General features: G+C 47.3%; 1 protein-coding gene across 1 annotated transcript in view; it reads left to right on the forward strand.

Moving 5' to 3' along the window:
• The window catches only part of nrxn2b (neurexin 2b), a gene marked incomplete at both ends in the record, with an annotated part of 540,835 nt that overhangs the window by 315,464 nt on the left and 206,109 nt on the right, over window positions 1-19,262 (forward strand).

Here is a 19,262-nt window from a genome sequence, read left to right on the forward strand (position 1 = left end):
AAAAAAAACGGTTGATGTGTTGAATACTACCCCCCACTGTAGGCCTATATCCTGTTCCTGCTAAAACACAGCAGCAGCAATCCTGTTGTATCTGTAATGAAATCTGTGAAGTGTTAAAAAGCGTCCCATTTTCAAGTGGGCTGAATAACCTAGTGAGGTGATAAATAACGCCGGCCAGTGTGAAAGATAAATCATCGATTTTAGCCGACTGCAAATATACATTTCAACACATTTAACTGCACAGATCCAGACCCATGACGTTTTAATAGATTTTTTTCTCTCCTTGCTCCGCATAGGTTTTTATGGCGTTTGCGGTTATTACGATCTGTCCGGGGAGTCTGCCACGGATAATCCTATTGGTGTTTGCTGTTTCACTAGCCACAGGAGTAAAAGCTGCTTATTTACTGCTATCATGTGGGGAGCTGTAAACTCTAACCTTCACAGGAGCACTCCCTCGCTTTCATTTGATTAAGACCTTTATACTCCCAGCTGTAATTGAATGGAGAGATGTTGGTGTGTTTTTGTGTGTGTGTGTGTGTGTGTGTGTGTGTGTGTGTGTGTGTGTGTGTGTGTGTGTGTGTGTGTGCGTGCATTCATGCATGCATGCATGTGTGAGCGAGCCTTGATTATCTGTTTGTAGTAGTGTACGATAAGTAGAAAGTCTCCTTCTGCACGATCAGTTCATTTACATGTCTTTTGATTGGTATGCTCAAACAGTCGAGAAACCGAGAGGGGGGGGAGAGACAGACAGAGAGACAGAGAGACACACAGAGGCAACGCTTTTCAAGTCACATTGCTTTGCTGTCGAGGAAGATTCCAGATTCTCACAGGGGGAATATGACATATGGTATACTAAGCACTCTCCTTTATTTCTTTTATTTTTTTACAAAGAAAGACTATTTTAATAATCATCTTCATAGAATAACTCAAGCCATGTAGAGTTGTACTACGGTATGCTGATATCGCACGCCTCTAAATCATGTAAAATTAGTGTGATTTTGGATTGATGGTTTCTGATGGGAGTTCAGAATCAATACTCAGCTCATGCGTTACCACCACCGAGGGTTGATATCAAACATAGATCAATGCTCAATCCTTTCCTCTCCGTACACTTCATTTCTCTTCAACTCCTTACTCTACTGAGATTACTCTAAGAATACAAATCCCTCTGCAACATCCCTACCAGAGCTAACTAGATATCAATGCAATACATTATGGAAGCATGTACACCATTGAGTTGGGAATAACACAGCCCAATGCAGTTGTATCATTAGAGCTGTTGTGGATCTTGACCTTGGTTTGAGATGTATTTGAGAGAGAGGGGTACTCAGATCGTATTTGAGAGAGAGAGGGGTACTCAGATCGTATTTGAGAGAGAGGGGTACTCAGATCGTATTTGAGAGAGAGGGGTACTCAGATCGTATTTGAGAGAGAGGGGTACTCAGATTGTAGCAGAACAGGTGGAGAGTAGGTGCACCTGATGATGGGATGTGGTCTAGTGGTGGTAGTGGTGCTCTAGTGGATAGTGAGTTGGACTGGTGAACACCACCACTAGTGTGCCCTTGAGTAAGGCACTTAGTCCTCAATGACTCCAGGGACAATGTCATCTGTAATTGTAAATCACTTTGGATTAAAAGTGTCTTCTAAATGGCAAATTCTAAATTCTAACGCGGTTGAAGAGTGATTGAGAGATAGTCGAGCTAAACGACACATAGGAAAGGTCAAACCATCACACTGCAGACATACTAGACTTGTTCTATTAGAACTTATCTCTTTCTTTCTCTCTCTCCTCCCCTCTCTCTCTCTAATTCTCTATTTCCTCTCCTGCTGTTTCTCCTCCTAATCACTGTGTGGTCTGGTTTGGTTGATGATCTGCTTTGCGGAAAACATTATACAGTTTGAGAACGGAGAGGTGTTCATTTCAAAAGAGAGCATTTCCCATGAGTTTTTTTTTTTCCGCTGTACTAACCTCTACAGTATGTCGTTGTCTGTCTCTCTTGCTCTAAAATAGAGAAAACCCCTTCTTTTATTACACCACATTATCTGCAATTGAAGGATAGCTAAAATACTTGGACAGTAATCACTCCAACTTCCTCAGTCAGTAGATGATCACTTTGTAAAGGCATCATTTCGGAATATTGCATCATGCTCCTTGCCAGATGTGATGCATTACACATTACTTCCTGTTTGAATCAAATAAACTCTTGGTCATCGCTGGTCTAATGATAAGATAAAAGCCCCCCCTCCATTGAATGATTGATGAATGGTATTCATCAGCACAGGCTGTGTTATTATTGCAGCGCATGTTAGGATGGGTATAGTAAGATCGATTCCAGATTGGAGAATGAGCAGCAAATTGAAGCACCATGTCCTTGAGCGCAGAGAGAGAAAAAGAGAAAGCGTATTATGTTAACGGCACTGACAGCACTGTCCTCTGAATATTTATGGAGCTTAACAAAACACACAGAGAAAACCAGCCCCTTCGGCAGGATTGTATGAGTCATCGCAGAAATGCAACAATTCTACAAAATCGTTTTGTCATTAATGACCTTGATTGAGGTTTTTCCACATGCATCATACACAGGTAGTTACAGTATAAGTAGCATCCATCCATGGCTTGAATGAGGAGCTCTTTCTACCAGTGAACTATGTTCACCACCCGCCAAAAGTAGGCGTCCGGTAGTGTTTGTAACTCCTTGACAGGTCGTTGACAAAGATGAATCTCACTTTGTTTTCATCTCTCTGTGTTTTTGTTTGGCGGAGGTGAGCTTGCCTTTTTTTCCCTCTGGCTTTGTGGTAAGTGTTGTATTATTCATGTGACCGATGCTAGTAAATAGAGTAGGCCCTGCGCCGCGCGGGGCTGCCCAGTCAGCTAGTGTTGTAGCTGGGGCACTGCTGGGGCCACCCCTGACGGAACATTTCCTACAGTAAGTGCTTTAAAGAGGGAGGGGGGAAAAACAACAATGCGAAACAAAGTGCTGCATCAACATTACGGCCTTATCCTCCTCCTAATAGCCTTGGCGGGTATAGGGTGACATGGTCTGAAAGCTAATTTTGAGTTGGACTACATTACACGCAACAGGGGGGTGAAGGTGCTTACTACAGCGCAACCAATTTATTTATTTATTTGGTTTTTCTGAGAGACCTCTATTCTCTGAATTTCAGATGAAGAGGGGGTCAGGTTGAGGCTTTGGTACTCATTAAAGCAGTCTCTCATTTTTTTCCTCTCTCCTCTCTCTCTCTTTCTCTCGCTCTCTCTCTCTCTGTCTTTTCGAATACTGCCTAGAAATGCAAGGTCTAATGAGCAAATGCTCTAGGAAGGAGAGGAGAAGATAAGGAAAGAGAATGAAAATAGAGAAAAGGGAAAGAGAGACAGAGAAACAGTAGTTCTGCACGCTAAGTAGGAAGTCTTCTTCTGCATGATCAATTCATTTGCATGTCTTTGATGTGTATGCTCAAACAGTCGAATGAGAGTGCACGAGAGAGCGAGAGAGCGAGAGAGAGAGACCAACCTCCCAGAATCAGAATCACTTTTATTAAGAGTAAAATGATTTGGCTTTGGTTCTTCAACATTGACATTGCAGCATTCAGATAAAAAAACTAAACAAAAAAATGAATAATAATAAGTAACATAAGTAAGTAAAACAAAAAGTAACCCTACATTGATAAAGTAATAACGTGATGGAGTTTACAGTGGCTTCAAAAATGCAAGAAATACTGTGCAGAGTACGATAATATGAAAAGCAATATAATACAACACAGTACGGTCATAAATTACTCCAATGGTAAGTAATCCAGTAGTGTGGAGTAGTTATAATACTATAATATGTAAATTGTTGTAGTGTGCATTGGGTTGGTTAGGAGTTGGCTGTCTTTTGTATTCGTCCAGTGTATTTCTCCATGGAGGAGCCTGATTGCTTGGGGGAAATAGCTGTTTGTCGGCCTCTGGGTTTTAGCCCAGAGGCATCTGTACTGTTTCCCCGACGGCAATAGCTCCAACAGTTTCTGATTGGGGTGGCCGGGGTCCCTAATAATCCTTTCCGACACACCGGTCCTTATAGCTGATCTTCTCAGCTCTCCGCACTGCCAGTTGCAGCGCTTTGTGGTTTTGGGCAGTGCAGTTCCCGTACCAGGCAGTGATGCATCCCGTCAGGATGCTCTCGGCGGTGCCTCTGAAGAAGGCCCCTAGGATCTTAGGCCTTGAGCTGATCTTTTACAGCCACCTGAGATGGAAGTGACGTTGGGCTGTTTCACCACCTGGTTGGTGTGTTCCTCTAAGGTGAGGTCGTTGGTGACGTGAACCCCCAGGAACTTGATGCTGTTTACCCTCTACACAGCCGACCCGACCCGTTGATGGTGATGGGGTCTTGTTCCCGCCTCTTCTTCCTGAAGTCCACCAATAGCTCCTTGGTCTTGTCGGCGTTGAGAGCGAGGTTATTGACCTGGCTGTACCGAGTCAGGCGGTCAACCTCACTTCAGTAGGCCGTCTCGTCGTCGTCGGTGAGTGGCCACACAGTCGTGGGTGTACAGGGAGTAGAGTTGGGGGCTTAGTACACAGTCTTGGGGGGCCCCTGTGCTGATGGTCAGAGGGGCGGAGGTCTTAGAGCCCATCTTCACCACTTGTTTACGGTCTGAGAGGAAATCCAGGATCCAGTTGCAAAGGCTGGGGTCGATGCCTACGTCCCTGAATTTTCTGTGGAGTCTGGAGGGGACTGTGGTGTTGAATGCTGAACCGTGTCTTCCTCTGCGATGGTCGGAGCGCTTACTGTGTCGTCTGTGGTGTGAGCTCAGTTCAGCCCAGAGAAATGTTGGGTCCACACATGGGACAGATCACAGGATCAAACCAAGCGCACCGCAGAGGAGAGAAAGTGGAAAAGTGGAGGTAGGAGAAGAGAAGAGGGGTTAGAGTCCCAGGGAGGTCCTTTAAATGCTAAACCCGGACTGGACCAAGTCGTGTCCTGACCTTTCTCTGCTCCGCAAGCGGGCGGCGTCCTCCAGGGACTACAGGCGGGGATCTCAGAGAAGTGTTTGGAATGCTGAGAGAGACAGGCATCTGTTTAACAGGGTGCCAAGCACAGCGTTTTTACTTCGCCACTATGACATTTTCCAAATGTCCTTGCTGTATCTAACGGTGTGACCTTACTTACTGTGACTGCAAATAGATCGCAGTCTGACCCTTATTACTTCCTAGGGTTAATTTTTTGGCAGAGAGAGTGAGTGGCATTGTCTCTTTTTTTAAAGACGCTTGAATCTTCGCTGTGTAATTGCTCATCAAACTCCCATCGCCTCTCTCTGCTGGATGACACACATGATTGGCAGGCAGTGAGGAGGTGTCGCCGTTGCAAGCAATGACTTTGGAAGGTGGACTTGATGTGCTTTATATGACTACAAATTAAATGTGTTTCAGAAGAAACTTTGTGGACTTCCAGTCTTATTTTGGTAGTAGGACACGTTTAAAGACGGTTAACTCTGGAGGATAGATGTACAGATTAGCTGGGTCGTTGAAAGAAAGTGAGATAGTAGTAATATGGAAAGATGGAGTAAATGAAGTTAGAGTGATTAGCATAGGAGGCCTTTCCTTTTCTCCTCCGACAACGTTTAAGCGAGTCACACCAATCCAGATTTAAAATGTGCAGAGACCTTGAACTTGCACATTTATCGATTTTTTTTACTCATTATACTTTATTCAACCTTGAAAGTGCACATTTTGAGGTCTAAGGAAACCAAAACATTACATCTTTGAGCAAAGACTCTTTCAATCTCAAGACAACTCCAACCCAGTTAACGGGTTGATATCTATTTCAGTTTTTTTTTTTTTTTCCAGATTTTATCCCTTTTTCACCCAATTTGGTATCCAATTGAACCCAACCTATTATCCAATTATCCCCTGCCTATTGCGTAGGATCCGCCGCACGACCCCGTGGCCGGCAGCCCCAGAGGAGATCGCCAGGCAGACTAGCTGACTGGCTCCTCGAGCCCGACACCGTTACTCCAGCACCAGACGCGGGCGGTGTTGCGCGACGGATCCTTGTCCGGAAATAGTGCTATACCCCCCTTTGGGAGCGGCCGCTCAATATGCCGCTCCCTGTGTGCCCCGGCCATATCCGGGTCTGGCGAGACCGGGATTCGATCCCAGTCCCCGGTGGGCAGCTAGCACTAGTGGCTAATGCTTAGACCGCTGCGCCACCGCGGGGCCATCTATTTCACTTTTTAAACTATTATGTTGTTTGATTTAGGCCAACATTATATAAGCTCCTAGAAAAGCATGAAACCTGCAGACCACATTGTACTCTCATGGCAACCAGTTATTTCTCAATAAAACTCTCCCTCTCTCTCTCTCTCTCTCTCTCTCTCTCTCTCTCTCTCTCTCTCTCTCCCTCCCTCCCTCCCTCTCTCTCTCTGTCATTGCCACCTCTCCTCGCTACACCAAACAGTGGCTGGAGGGGAAATAGAGGATTTCTCATATTTCCCTGCCTTTTACGAGGACTCATAAAACACTGCGGTACAGTAAGAAATATCTGTATGTTCTCTTTCACACCAATTTGTTTTATGGAGAATTATGCATTTGTTTTCCAAGGCACTAGGCAGTCTAAAAGACTGCACACCATCCTCCCAACGTACAGCCTTCTAACAACATGTTTGAGTAGTCTGTGTAGAAACATTATCATTACCCCCCTCTCTCTCTCTCTCTCTCTCTCTCTCTCTCTCTCTCTCTCTCTCTCTCTCTCTCTCTCTCTCTCTCTCTCTCTCTCTCTCTCTCTCTCTCAAACACACACACACACACACTCACACACACACACACACGCACACACACACACACACACACACACACACACACACACACACACACACATACATTACCCCATTACATTGGCCATTGTATTGCAAGGCTCCATTGACATCTCTCCCTTTCTCACTCCTCTCAAATACAACATGAGATCTCAAATCCCTGGCCTCAAATCCCTGGGCTTGAGCTGGGCTTTGGCTTAATTTCGGTTCAATTATGGGATATCTGTTGACTTCTATAAGGCTGACTTGATGTAATGTTTTGACTTTGATGTTTGAACTATTGCTAGACTTACTGAGGGCAGTCCTCCAGACTTGACCTTGGTTTGCACAACTATCATTTGGATTTCATGGATGGTCAGTCCTTCTGCCTCCGTACCTCTATGATTTGAGAGTGGTTACATTTCTTCTGCCCAATCGCTAAGCTGTTTATTTTTTTCTAACCCTAACCCTTTTTTTTTTTTTTTTTTTTTTTAAAGCTATCACTTCTGCATGTGCATCCGTCTACGTTTTATCTCACACAGCATATGTATGCAACATATTTATATGCACTCCAGAACGTGTTCTATATCCTCTTCCTCCTTGAGGATGACATCGTTTATTTCTATTTATTTTTAGTGGACTTCTCCATGCAGTTTATGCACCGGAGCATCGGGAGTGCCTGGATGCACCTCGGAGGGGAATATGTCATGGAGGGAGAAATTCATACATGGAGGGAGGGAGAAGGGAGGGATGAGAGGGAGAAGGAAGGGATGAGAGGGAGAAGGGAGGGATGTTTGTTTTTTTTCATCTGGAGGATAAAGTTCTCGCTGCCGGGCTCCCGAGGCCAACCGGGGCTATGTGTAAATAGCTAGTGCTATTTAGCTAGCTAATCAAGCGACTGAGCACACCTGAGCTCAATCAGGCCGTCACCATGGCGATAGGCAGGAAGGAAGGGCACTCACCTGGGAGGACACAAGAGACAACAGAACAGCCACACACACACACTAGGGCTGTACAAAAACACAATACAGCCGTAACAATAACTCTGTACATGCTGACCTAGCAGAATACTGTATATCCTTGGTCTCCCAGACTGAAGGCATATTCCCTTTCGCTGACAGCCCTTGAGATTGTTCGGTGAAGCCAACGAGGCCTCTCAGACCATCCGGTGTGTGTGTGTGTGTGTGTGTGTGTGTGTATTTGTGTGTGTGTGTGTGTGGGGGGGGGGGGGGGTAAAGATGCAGGGACATCACTCCTTTGTGTAGTGTTGTTCTTATCTCTACCTAAAAAGGAAGCTAGATGTGTGTGGGATGGGAAGGGAAACGGCAACCTGTTCTCCGGAAACATACCACGCTGCTACATTATGCTACGTTAACTTAGCGGCTGTGTGTATGTTTCAACTCTACATTTCTTTGTAGATGAAGGTAGAGACGAGACTCCCCTGGTGATCCCGCCTCCCGCCCTCCTCCTCCACCACCTCAGTCATCCCCCCATCCTTCCCCTGTCAAGGCTCAATCAAAACCTCCCACTTCAGAGCTGCCGCCTCACGCCCGTTAAAAATTGAAACAGTCTTCATCTCGAAAGACCATCATTCCGTTTCAAGAAGAAAGTCTGAACCGCGTTGCCCCCACACCCTCACATACAACTAACCCCCCCCCCCCCCCACCGCCCCCCTGCCACTCATGCCTCTCATGCCTTATTCACTTGCTCACTCAGTCTCTTCTCCCTCAGTTGTCTCCTACTTAGCCACCTCTGCTACGCTAACGGTGAGTCACTGCTCTGGTATCACCTGGTCCTGGGTATTAATGAGCTATGATGTCAGGGAAGGACAGACAGGGGAAATATAGACAGACGGACAGACATACAGACAGACAGACAGACATACAGAAAGACAGTCAGACAGGGGACAGACAGGGGAAATATAGACAAACAGACAGATAGACAGACAGGGCAAATATAGAAAGATAGACAGACAGACAGACAGACAGACGTGGTGACAGGTGGTGTGTGTGTGGTATTGCTAGGGCCTTAGTGTGAGTGTGTGTGTGTGTGTGTGTGTGTGTGCGTGTGCTTGCTCGTGCGTGCGTGTGTCAGTGATAAGGAGGGTAGAAGCAGGCCCCATTCCAACTCAGGCTCTGGGCTCCTGCCAGGGAGGGAGTGAGGACTCTCTAAGGCCTACGAGCCGCTACACCCCCCCCAGAACCTAACAAGTATGAACATGTTTCCATCCCTCCTCTCCCCTCCTCCTCTCCTCTCCCTACAGTAAGCCTCCCAGCACCCCGAAATGAGTCTCTGACCGTTCCTGTGAGGAGAAGTAGAGCAGGGTGCTAGTAGTGTTTATTATGTAATAAGAACTGGGCAGCAGCAGGGGGGGTGACTGTGCCTGTGCCTGTGACAAGAGCAGGGGAAGGATAAGGATTTCTCATCAAGTAAGAATAGATCATTTCATCAGTCTGTCTGGGCTCTCCAGGGAAACTAGGAGAATAACAATGTAGGAGGAGAGGTACACACACACACATGCACGCACGCACACACTCATACACACACACACACACACACACACACACAGACAGACAGATGCACGCACGTGCACCCACACATGCAAGCACAAATGCAGGCACACACACACACACACGCACACACACACACACACACACACACACACACACACAGACATGTGAATGTGTATTCACAGTTGCAGAAGAATGACGCAGGAGAATGATTAGCTTACAGAGCAGAAGTAAGCAGTACTCATGTCCATAGCAATATCTCTCTCCCTCTTTCTCTCTCCTCTCTCTCTCTCTCTCTCTCTCTCTCCCTCTCTCTCCCTCTCTCTCTCTGTGTCTGTCTCTCTCTCTCTCTTGCTCTCTTTCTCTGTGTGTGTCTCTCTCTCTCTTTCTCTGTCTCTCTCTCTCTCTCTCTCTGTCTCTCTCTCTCTCTCTCTCTGTGTCTCTGTGTTTCTGTTTCTCTCTCTCTCTCGCTCTCTTTCTCTGTGTGTGTGGCTCTCTCTCTCTCTCTTTCTCTGTGTGTGTGTCTCTCTCTCTCTCTGTCTGTATTTCTAGTGGTTCTCCTTATCCCCTGGTAATGGCACCACTCTCTCCCATCTCCACCACGACACCAGCCATCTGTATCACTGTCCACTCCCGTTTCCTTCAACGACGTCAGGCGATCTTGTTTCAGTGGCGGGGGCGTAGGAGTCAAGAGGAAACTGCATCAAGTGAAAGTGGAGAGTCCATCAGGAAGTGTCTCACAGTAAGAGAGAAAGAGAGAGAGTCAGAGAGAGAGAGAGCTTTGATATTATCAGTCATCCTCTCATTCTATACATGGGGGGGGGGGGGGGGGGGCTGGGGGCGAGGGGGGGTGGGGGTGGGTGGCTGATGGGGCTGGGCGGTGGGGGCCTTAGGCGCTGAGGGGGGGTTGGCGACTTATATAGGTGAGCTGGGTTTGAGCATGTGTTCTCCGCTCTCCAAATGTTGGGGGGCAAAATCACCCAAGCTATCAACCCCAACCTTACTGCCTTAGTGAGCCTCCTCGACCGTGTGTGTGTGTGTGTGTGTGTGTGTGTGTGTGTGAGAGAGAGAGAGAAAAGCTTTGGTTTTAATGAGCTACACTCCAGCATGACCCAGTCCACTGTACACGGGCGCTTTTCTATATCGACCCCCCAGCCCAACCCCCCCCCCGCCCTCTCTCACTCATTCGCTTCTCTCCTCAGCCCCCCTCCAGCCAATCCTCCCATCTTGCCTTTCTTTAGTCTGAGAAGAATCTCCTAATATTTCTCTGTTCCTCATGATCTCACGTTCTATTCTCCTACCCTCCTGCCTCCACAGTTGTGCAGTATCTACGTAATCTATATCTATCAATATTGTACCATATCGAACGTACTGTAAATAATGGATTTATTTTGTTTGAAAACTAACTAATAAGTCATCTGTGTGAAACATAAAGATGGGATCTGTCTGTGTGAGATGTTCCCGTTCCCATGAAGCTCTGTGTTAGTAATGCGTTAGCCATGTAACCTTGTGGTTAGGGTTAGCCATTCAACCTCAAGTGGTAGAGATACATGCAAGCGATGGTCAGCCCCCATAGCAACGGTCAACCCCATTCCCGCTTCTCCACCTCTGCTGGCCGACTGGCACCACCGCCTCTACGGGGTCGCAGCAGTCGCACTACCCCGGTCACGGCTTTTCACCGTCCTGGTACTTCTCGCTGGTGGAATGGGATCTCCACCGCTGTCAGGACTGCAGAGTCACTTCCCGTCTTCCGTCGTAGACTGAAGACCCTCCATCTCTTCAGGCTACACCTTAACTGTCCCTCCTGAAGCCTCCTCATCCCCATGTTCAGTTTCACTACTGTATGTTAACACAAAAAAGAACACATTTTAATTCGTCCTTCTTTTAGCATCATAACTGCCAATGGCCCCCGGCCCTAGCATAGTTTACTTTTCTTGACGGATGGATAGATGATTCACTTACTTAGACAAATGTATTTGTTGTAAGTCGCTTTGCTAAAGGCCAACAATGTAAATGCGAATGTACATGATACGTTGTCAAGGGAAGGCATCGGTAAACATAAGTAACATTAGCGACGAGAGTCAGCCAACAAAAAGACTAAAAGCACCGAACCGACTCAGTTCCGCTGCATTTGGGTGGTTCGTTTTGCTCCTATGCGTTTCCCCACCCACGACCTACCTCCTAGTAAACCATTCTTCCTGTGTGCAGCTTCCTGCTAATCTCTGTTGTCGTACGATATGTAAACATGATGTACATCTCAAATCGTTTTCTTAAAGGACCACACATCCCAGTGCTCATCCTTTGGCGACAAACCGTATAACAAAATGAATCAGGCTGATTGTGTTGTTGCTGCATTGCAGTGGTCCGATGTGTCTGTTGCAGGCACTACCACGGTAAAGACGGTCTATCCTACTACTCTCTGTGAGTCTGGAACAGAAGAGACTTGACCTGGAGTCAAGCTGATCTTAACGATGTCCATCTCAATGGCCTTTACGACCACAGGTGAACCCCCATCCGACACACTTCACACCCAGCGTCTATAGGGCTTTCTCCTCTCACTATATACCTCACCACCCTAACCCCCACCTTTCTACGAGGATTCTCCTAATAATTGTTCTACGGGGGAGGACTTTCCGATGCATGGAAATCAGCCCCGGTTGCAATTAGTGGACCACAGGCTACCCAGGCACACCCAGAGAAATACATTATAAATAATGGACCCAAATGAGGATGTTCATTATCTGTGCTGGGATGTGGGAGGGCCGGTAGTGTGTGTGTGTGTGTGTGTGTGTGTGTGTGTGTGTGTGTGTGTGTGTGTGTGTGTGTGTGTGTGTGTGTGTGTGTGTGTGGGTGTGTGTGGGTGTGCTCAAGAGTAATTGCCAACCTGTGACTAACGCTTAAAGAAGAAAATAAGGAGAAACACAGAGAGAAAGTGCAAAAGGGTGGGGTGGTGGGGGGAGGAATAAGGAGGGAGGGGGCGGGGGGGAGGGAGGGGTGGTGGAATAGTGGAGAGGGGAATGTGGAGGAATTGCAGGGCTCCTATTCTAGGTTAGGTGATATTGCAGGGGGACTAATATCCCCCCCAGGGGGTAACAGCAGAGAAGGAGGGAGGGTTTCTAATGAGACCCTGCAATTGGATCCTTAGCAGCGGTTCTTATTTAACAAGTAGACCTCTCAGCTGCAGCGTCGCCTTAGCAGCCTAGGGGGTAGCCACGCACACTCGCACGCACACACACACACACACACACACACACACGCCTCCACGCAGAGGCCAGGCGGCCAGCCGCCGCGGTGGAAGAGACGGTGTGTAGATGAGTGTGTAGGCGAGCGCTGCGGGCACACCTACTGAGCGTCTTACCTTCTTCCCTCCGCGCCGTTTTATTCTCAGCGCGGTCGGTGTTCTCCGAAAAAAGCGTGGCATCCTAACTCCGTTGCTTTTCAAACCTCTCTTTTTGGGCAGCCTTACCAGTTACCCTTACCAATAGTCTCCCCTGGAAGGGAATACCCCCCCATCCCCACCTTCCTATTCTTTGAGCTTTTCAAAGTGGTTTGTAACCTCCTTGTTGTTTTGACTGGGTTAGTGTGCCCTGGACTGGAGCTCTCTGTGTTCATCCTCTAGTTATCACCAGTGGTGATATGAAAGCCTAGTAGTAGAGAGACCAGTGGTGATATGAAGGCCTGGTAGAGACCAGTGGTGATATGAAGGCCTAATAGAGAGACCAGTGGTGATATGAAGGTCTAGTAGAGACCAGTGGTGATATGAAGGTCTAGTAGAGACCAGTGGTGATATGAAGGTCTAATAGAGAGACCAGTGGTGATATGAAGGTCTAGTAGAGAGACCAGTGGTGATATGAAGGTCTAGTAGAGAGACCAGTGGTGATATGAAGGTCTAGTAGAGACCAGTGGTGATATGAAAGCCTAGTAGAGAGACCAGTGGTGATATGAAGGCCTGGTAGAGAGACCAGTGGTGATATGAAGGCCTGGTAGAGAGACCAGTGGTGATATGAAGGCCTAATAGAGAGACCAGTGGTGATATGAAGGCCTAGTAGAGACCAGTGGTGATATGAAGGTCTCGTAGAGAGACCAGTGGTGATATGAAGGCCTCGTAGAGAGACCAGTGGTGATATGAAGGCCTTGTAGAGAGACCAGTGGTGATATGAAGGCCTCGTAGAGAGACCAGTGGTGATATGAGGCCCCCAGGCCTTGTAGAGAGACCATGGGGGGGTGTCGGAGCCTGTGTCAAGAGCCTGGAGGGAGTGCTCAGTATCTATTGATGAAATATTCATTCATCATTCATCAGCTCATTTGGGCTTTTTACACCTTAGACTCACGGGGCGGCTGGGGCGCAGGAGGTAGAGCCGGTGGCTAATGATCGCAAGGTCGGCAGATTGGCGGTTAACACTAGAACAGCCATGTCTGTTACCTACTATAAGAGTTTAACACTAGAACAGCCATGTCTATGTTACCTACTATAAGAGTTTAACACTAGAACAGCCGTGTCTATGTTACCTACTATAAGAGTTTAATGACCCCACCCATGGCTGTTCTAGTGTTAATGACCCCACCCATGGCTGTTCTAGTGTTAATGACCCCACCCATGGCTGTTCTAGTGTTAATGACCCCACCCATGGCTGTTCTAGTGTTAATGACCCCACCCATGGCTGTTCTAGTGTTAAAGCCCCGACTGGCCACATGTCGAAGACACTGAACTCCAAATTGCTCCCAATGAGCAGGTTGGCGCCTTGCATGGTAATACATGGCACACACGTATGTATTCTCACGTATGCGTTTCCACTGCACATGGATAATGTTGAAACCCTTTCAGGGGAAACATAGATGAGTCTGCTTTCACACATCCATGATTGTGGCTTGTCAGATGACAACTTGACATTCCTCAGCTTAAGTCGGCCAAGTTAATTTCATAGCCCTGAGTCTGAAAGATTGCTTCACTATAATATAGCATAATATAGCAACATATGATGTAATCTCTAGGCCTATATGTGTCACTCACACACACACACACACACACACACACACATAAACACACGGACACACACATACACAGACACACATATACACACATACTAACCTAGTATATCACTGCTTGGAGGAGAAATGGAAAGAGAGAGACACAGAGAGAATGCGAGAGAGAGAGAGAGAGAGAGAGAGAGAGACAGAGAGAGACAGAGAGAATGCGAGAGAGAGAGAGAGAGAGAGAGAGACAGAGAGAATGCGAGAGAGAGAGAGAGAGACAGAGAGAGAGACAGAGAGAACGTGAGAGAGAGAGAGAGAGAGAGAGAGAGAGAGAGAGAGAGAGAGAGAGAGAGAGAGAAGAACATACTCCTCACTGCCTAACCTTGTTGTTGGAGTCTACATTGCACCATACCTTCTATCCTGTCTTCTCCCCGTCTGGGGCTGTGGGCGAGTCCAGCAGGTTAACAGATGTACTGGATCTGACCCCCGTGACGAGCCCCTCCCAGGGCTGGGTGACCTCACTGCAGGCCTGCCCGAGGCAGCGTGGCCTGTGTTTGGCCGTTGGTGACCTTGTGATGAGATCTAATAACACCAGGCTATAAAACGCACGCACGGTAGAGTCTCCTGTCCTTCCTGTCCTTCCCCCTGAATGCTGCTCTAATGCACCCCCCCCCCCCCCCCAGCGGCCCCTGGCCAGGCCTCGGTTGCTGTACGCCTGGCTAGAATATATTCAAGTCACCTCCATACATCCACAATGGTGCTCACACACACACACACACATACAGACGCACGCACGTACAGACACACACACACACACGTACAGACACACACTTTGCTAATACACTCTCTGCACCTGGGGGACCTCCACGTTCTCCCCTTGATGAGTTCACATGACAAAGGTTAATGGTGTACCTGCTGCTCTTCCAGGAGGGGTGACCTGGTGTGGAACAGGCCTGAGAGATGAGAGAGAGGGGGGGAGAGGGAGAGGAAGAGAGGGAGAGGAAGGGAGGGAGGGAGGGGGAGAGGGAGAGGGAGGGAGGGAGGGGGAGGGGGAGAGGGAGAGGGAGGGAGGGAGAGAGGGAGAGAGAGGGAGGAAGGGAGAGGGAGAGAGGGAGAGAGGTAGAGAGGGAGAGAGGGAGAGAGGGAGAGAGGGAGAGAGGGAGAGGGGGATAGGGGGAGAGGGGGAGAGAGAGAGAGAGAGAGAGAGAGAGAGAGATAGAGAGAGAGGGGGGGGGGGTAAATACTGTAGGATGTCAGTATGGTGGACATGTGTAGTGAGACTGGGACAGCGACGCTATCTTCAATAACAATCATTCTAATAAATATAGGCTAATAATAGCTCTGACGTAGGTTCAAAGACAGCCACATTTCTGAGACACAGCCGGCTTTCCTACCCGCTACGGTGGTTAGATCCAGAACAGATCTGCCCCAGACAAGGTCCGGTGTTACAAACCAGTTGTGAATAGCGAGTATAACAATAACAGCTTAAACAAGCAATTCAACCTGCTACTGACAGTGTACAAGAATGTTTATTGAAAGTAACAATCAGCCATGGGCCATTTTAAACTCTTTAGGGGTGCTTGAGCAAATTTCATCTCAGCACCCCCCAAAAAAAATAAGAATTATTATTAAAAATGATATTATTATTTTCTGAAATAATGTTTTAGCCCAATTACAGGGCTTTATTAGCCAAAGGGCTTCATTAAAACATGTTTAATATCCAGTATTCAGTATATATATTTATACAGGGACAACAGGTGAAAATCTGCCTTTGGCTAAATCTAGTGTATGTAATATACATTTTGATTGATGTGCATTATCTCTGACAATTAAACCAGTGAAGCGATCGATTCAGGTCAACGTGAGTAGATGTGTTTTTTGGAGGGTGTGTTGCAAGGGGTTAATGCTTATTCTCCCAGTGCTTAGATGAATGACGTTATCGCTCACACTTGTCAATATGAGCTTGAGGGCCTCTCGCAGGGTAGCGATCAATCTCTGACCTCACTGTCATCATTTCATATTTATATCACGCTGAAATTGAAATTAATGTGGGCTCTGTGGGGGGAAAGACAGTCAATAGCAATTTGAAAATGACACCTTGGGAAAAAGTTGGGTTGGTCCCACTACCCATACAAATGACGGTGTTTTGCATATTTTCATGCTTCTTTTTCATAAACAGTATGACCCAGTCATTGGTGCTGTAATCCACCTGGGTGGTTTTCTGTTAGCCGCCCTCCCTGCTAATGAGGAGGAACAGAAAAGTGAAACTGCACCCCTCCCCCACCCCCCACATTATCTCACCTCCTTATACCCCACCCCCCCCCTCTCTCTCTCTATCTGGAGATAACTCAAGCCCTTCATCTGCACTTTCTAGAGAAGTGGCATATTAGCCCCTTCCAAATGCTCTGTCATTGTTGCCCCACAACACACACACACGCACACACACACACACACACACACACGCACACACACACACACACACACACACACACACACACATACACACACACACACACACACACACACACACACACACACACACACACACACACACACACACACCAGTACATTTAGGGCTTGCACTCCACCCTTAAGTAAACAGGAGCCTGTGTGTGTGTGTGTGTGTGTGTGTGTGTGTGTGTGTGTGTGTGTGTGTGTGTATGTGTGTGTGGGTGTGTGTGTGTGTGTGTTGTGGGGCAACAATGACAGACAGCATTAGGACGTGCCTAATGCCACTTCTCTAGAAAGCACAGATGAAGGGCTTGAGTTAAGATGAGTGGGGGGGGGGGGTATAAGGCGGGGGTGGGGGGGTATAAGGCGGGGGTGGGGGGGCTATAAGGCGGGGGTTGCTGTAGATAAGTGTGATAAGGGTAGATAAGTGTGCAGAGCATGTGGCGAGTACATCAATCGGTAGCATTATTCTATTAGCCAATAGATGACCTGCAACAGACTCCCCCAGTCTGAGGGGACAGACGGTGGACACGCCTCTGAGGGAACCAGACAGCAGTTGTTGTCTTTGATTTCCAACAACTGTAACACCTTTAACAAACAAACAATGTTTTATTTGCCAATCAATCGTAACCCCCCCCCCACACACACACACACACACACACACACACACACACACACACACACACACACACACACACACACACACTACTAGCAGTAGTGATCAAAGACAAAACCAAATGAAAATCCGCCATTGTAACTTCTCCAACAATGCTTTAATGAAATGCATATCTGTAACAGGTCGTTGCCCTTTCACACTGTGCGACTAGCCAATACTGCATGAACCCTCAAGTTTAGGGGGAACCCACAACAACACAAAAACCTTTCCCTTGTCCGACCCTTCCTCTCCAGGAGTGATTGATTGCCGCCGCTGTTCCCAGGCTTTTGTTCCCAGGCTTTTATGCACGGCGTGGTAATTGCTTTTTGATATTATTACAAATGAGAAACGGCTCCATCCCCATTACTGGAGCGCACGATAAACAATATGAGCCCTTCGCTGAGCTGGTCGATAAGAGGAGGGTGGGGGGGGGGACGCCTGCCTGCATGACATTCTGCCGCTCCGATATGACTTATCAGGCCTGTGTTACAGTGGAGAGAGACAAAGGTTGAGATGGAGAGAGAGAGAGAGAGAGAGAGAGAGGTGAAGACATGTCCCTTTACGTTTCCGTTTCAGTGGTACGACTACAGTGACATACCACGGTGTCTCTGTTTACTATCTGTATCGACAGGGAGGACGTGTGTGTCGCTGGCATGTTGTGACGGAAGTATGTTATTTACATTTGAAGAGCGCTGTCATGACGAGAATGAACGGAACATAATTTTGACTCCAATTCAAAACCCGTAGACATACCGACAACGCCACGTAGCCACGGCGTCCTTTCATGTCAGTCTGTGTAAGTAATGTCCCGGAACCCCTGTCGTCAGACCTCATTTACACATCATCTTTGACACTAAACGAGACGAGACCCCACCCCTCACCAGTCGTCGGCGTCCCCCCCCCCATCCTCTATATCCAAGTATGGGCCGATAATGGAGGGGAATGGTAATCGGCCGTTACTTATCTGACCTGCCAGTGGCTGGAGATGGAGAATGGTTGATGGGTGACAGATGAGGAAACGATGTGTGTGATGGGGGAAGTGCTCCTCAGTCATATAAGATTATGCCCCAAGGCGGGGGACCCCAGGGTGGCATTAATACCAACATGTATCTGGGCCGTGTGGCTTTGGTGACATGCTCCATAGATTACAGCAGCCATGACCCGTAAGGAGGACATTATGTGTTGCGTAATAGAGAAGCTAGTTGTGGTTTATCAGTTGTTGTTGTTGTTGTTGTTGTTGCCTTAATATAAGGTCAGAGATGAATCCCTGTTATAACTCGCACTGTATACTCTACTCTCATATACTCTACGTGTGTGTTACACAGTCTGATCATTTGGTCCGCATGTCGGCAACCAATCAAAATGTTCTGACTTTTCTTTTGAAATACGTAACTACGTTTCAACGTTGTTGAGAATCACAACACAAACTCGCTAGTCAAGCCAAAATACTGCAACGCAGTGGATTCGCTGAGTAATCCCCATTGCTACCTAGTTATCTATAACACTACTTTACATTGTTAGCAGGTTCACAAAACAAGCTGTGTTAGTTGACTAGCGAGTGTGTCATTGGTTTTCAACAACACATAAATGTATACACATTTTTCTAAGAAAATTCTGATCATTACATCGGATCCCGACATGAAGATGAAAGCATAAGAATGTGTCAATGATTTTTTGGGGGGACTTTTATTCAGAAATGTTAAGGTGACGAATATGCTTTACTCTCTTATATACTCTACTCTCATGCGCTGTGTTGCGGTCGTTGTGTCATTGTGCCAAATCATTCATGCCAATTCCCTTGTCGGCGGCCATTTTTTTTTAAATTCACAGCTGCTTTGGCTATTCGGTTGTTAAGTCTGACGTCAAACGTGACGTTTAGCAATTTCCGGGTCCAAATCAGAAAT

The sequence above is a fragment of the Nansenia antarctica genome (genome assembly GCF_963989245.1).
Source record: "Nansenia antarctica genome assembly, chromosome: 13".
Taxonomy (NCBI): Eukaryota; Metazoa; Chordata; class Actinopteri; order Argentiniformes; family Microstomatidae; genus Nansenia; species Nansenia antarctica.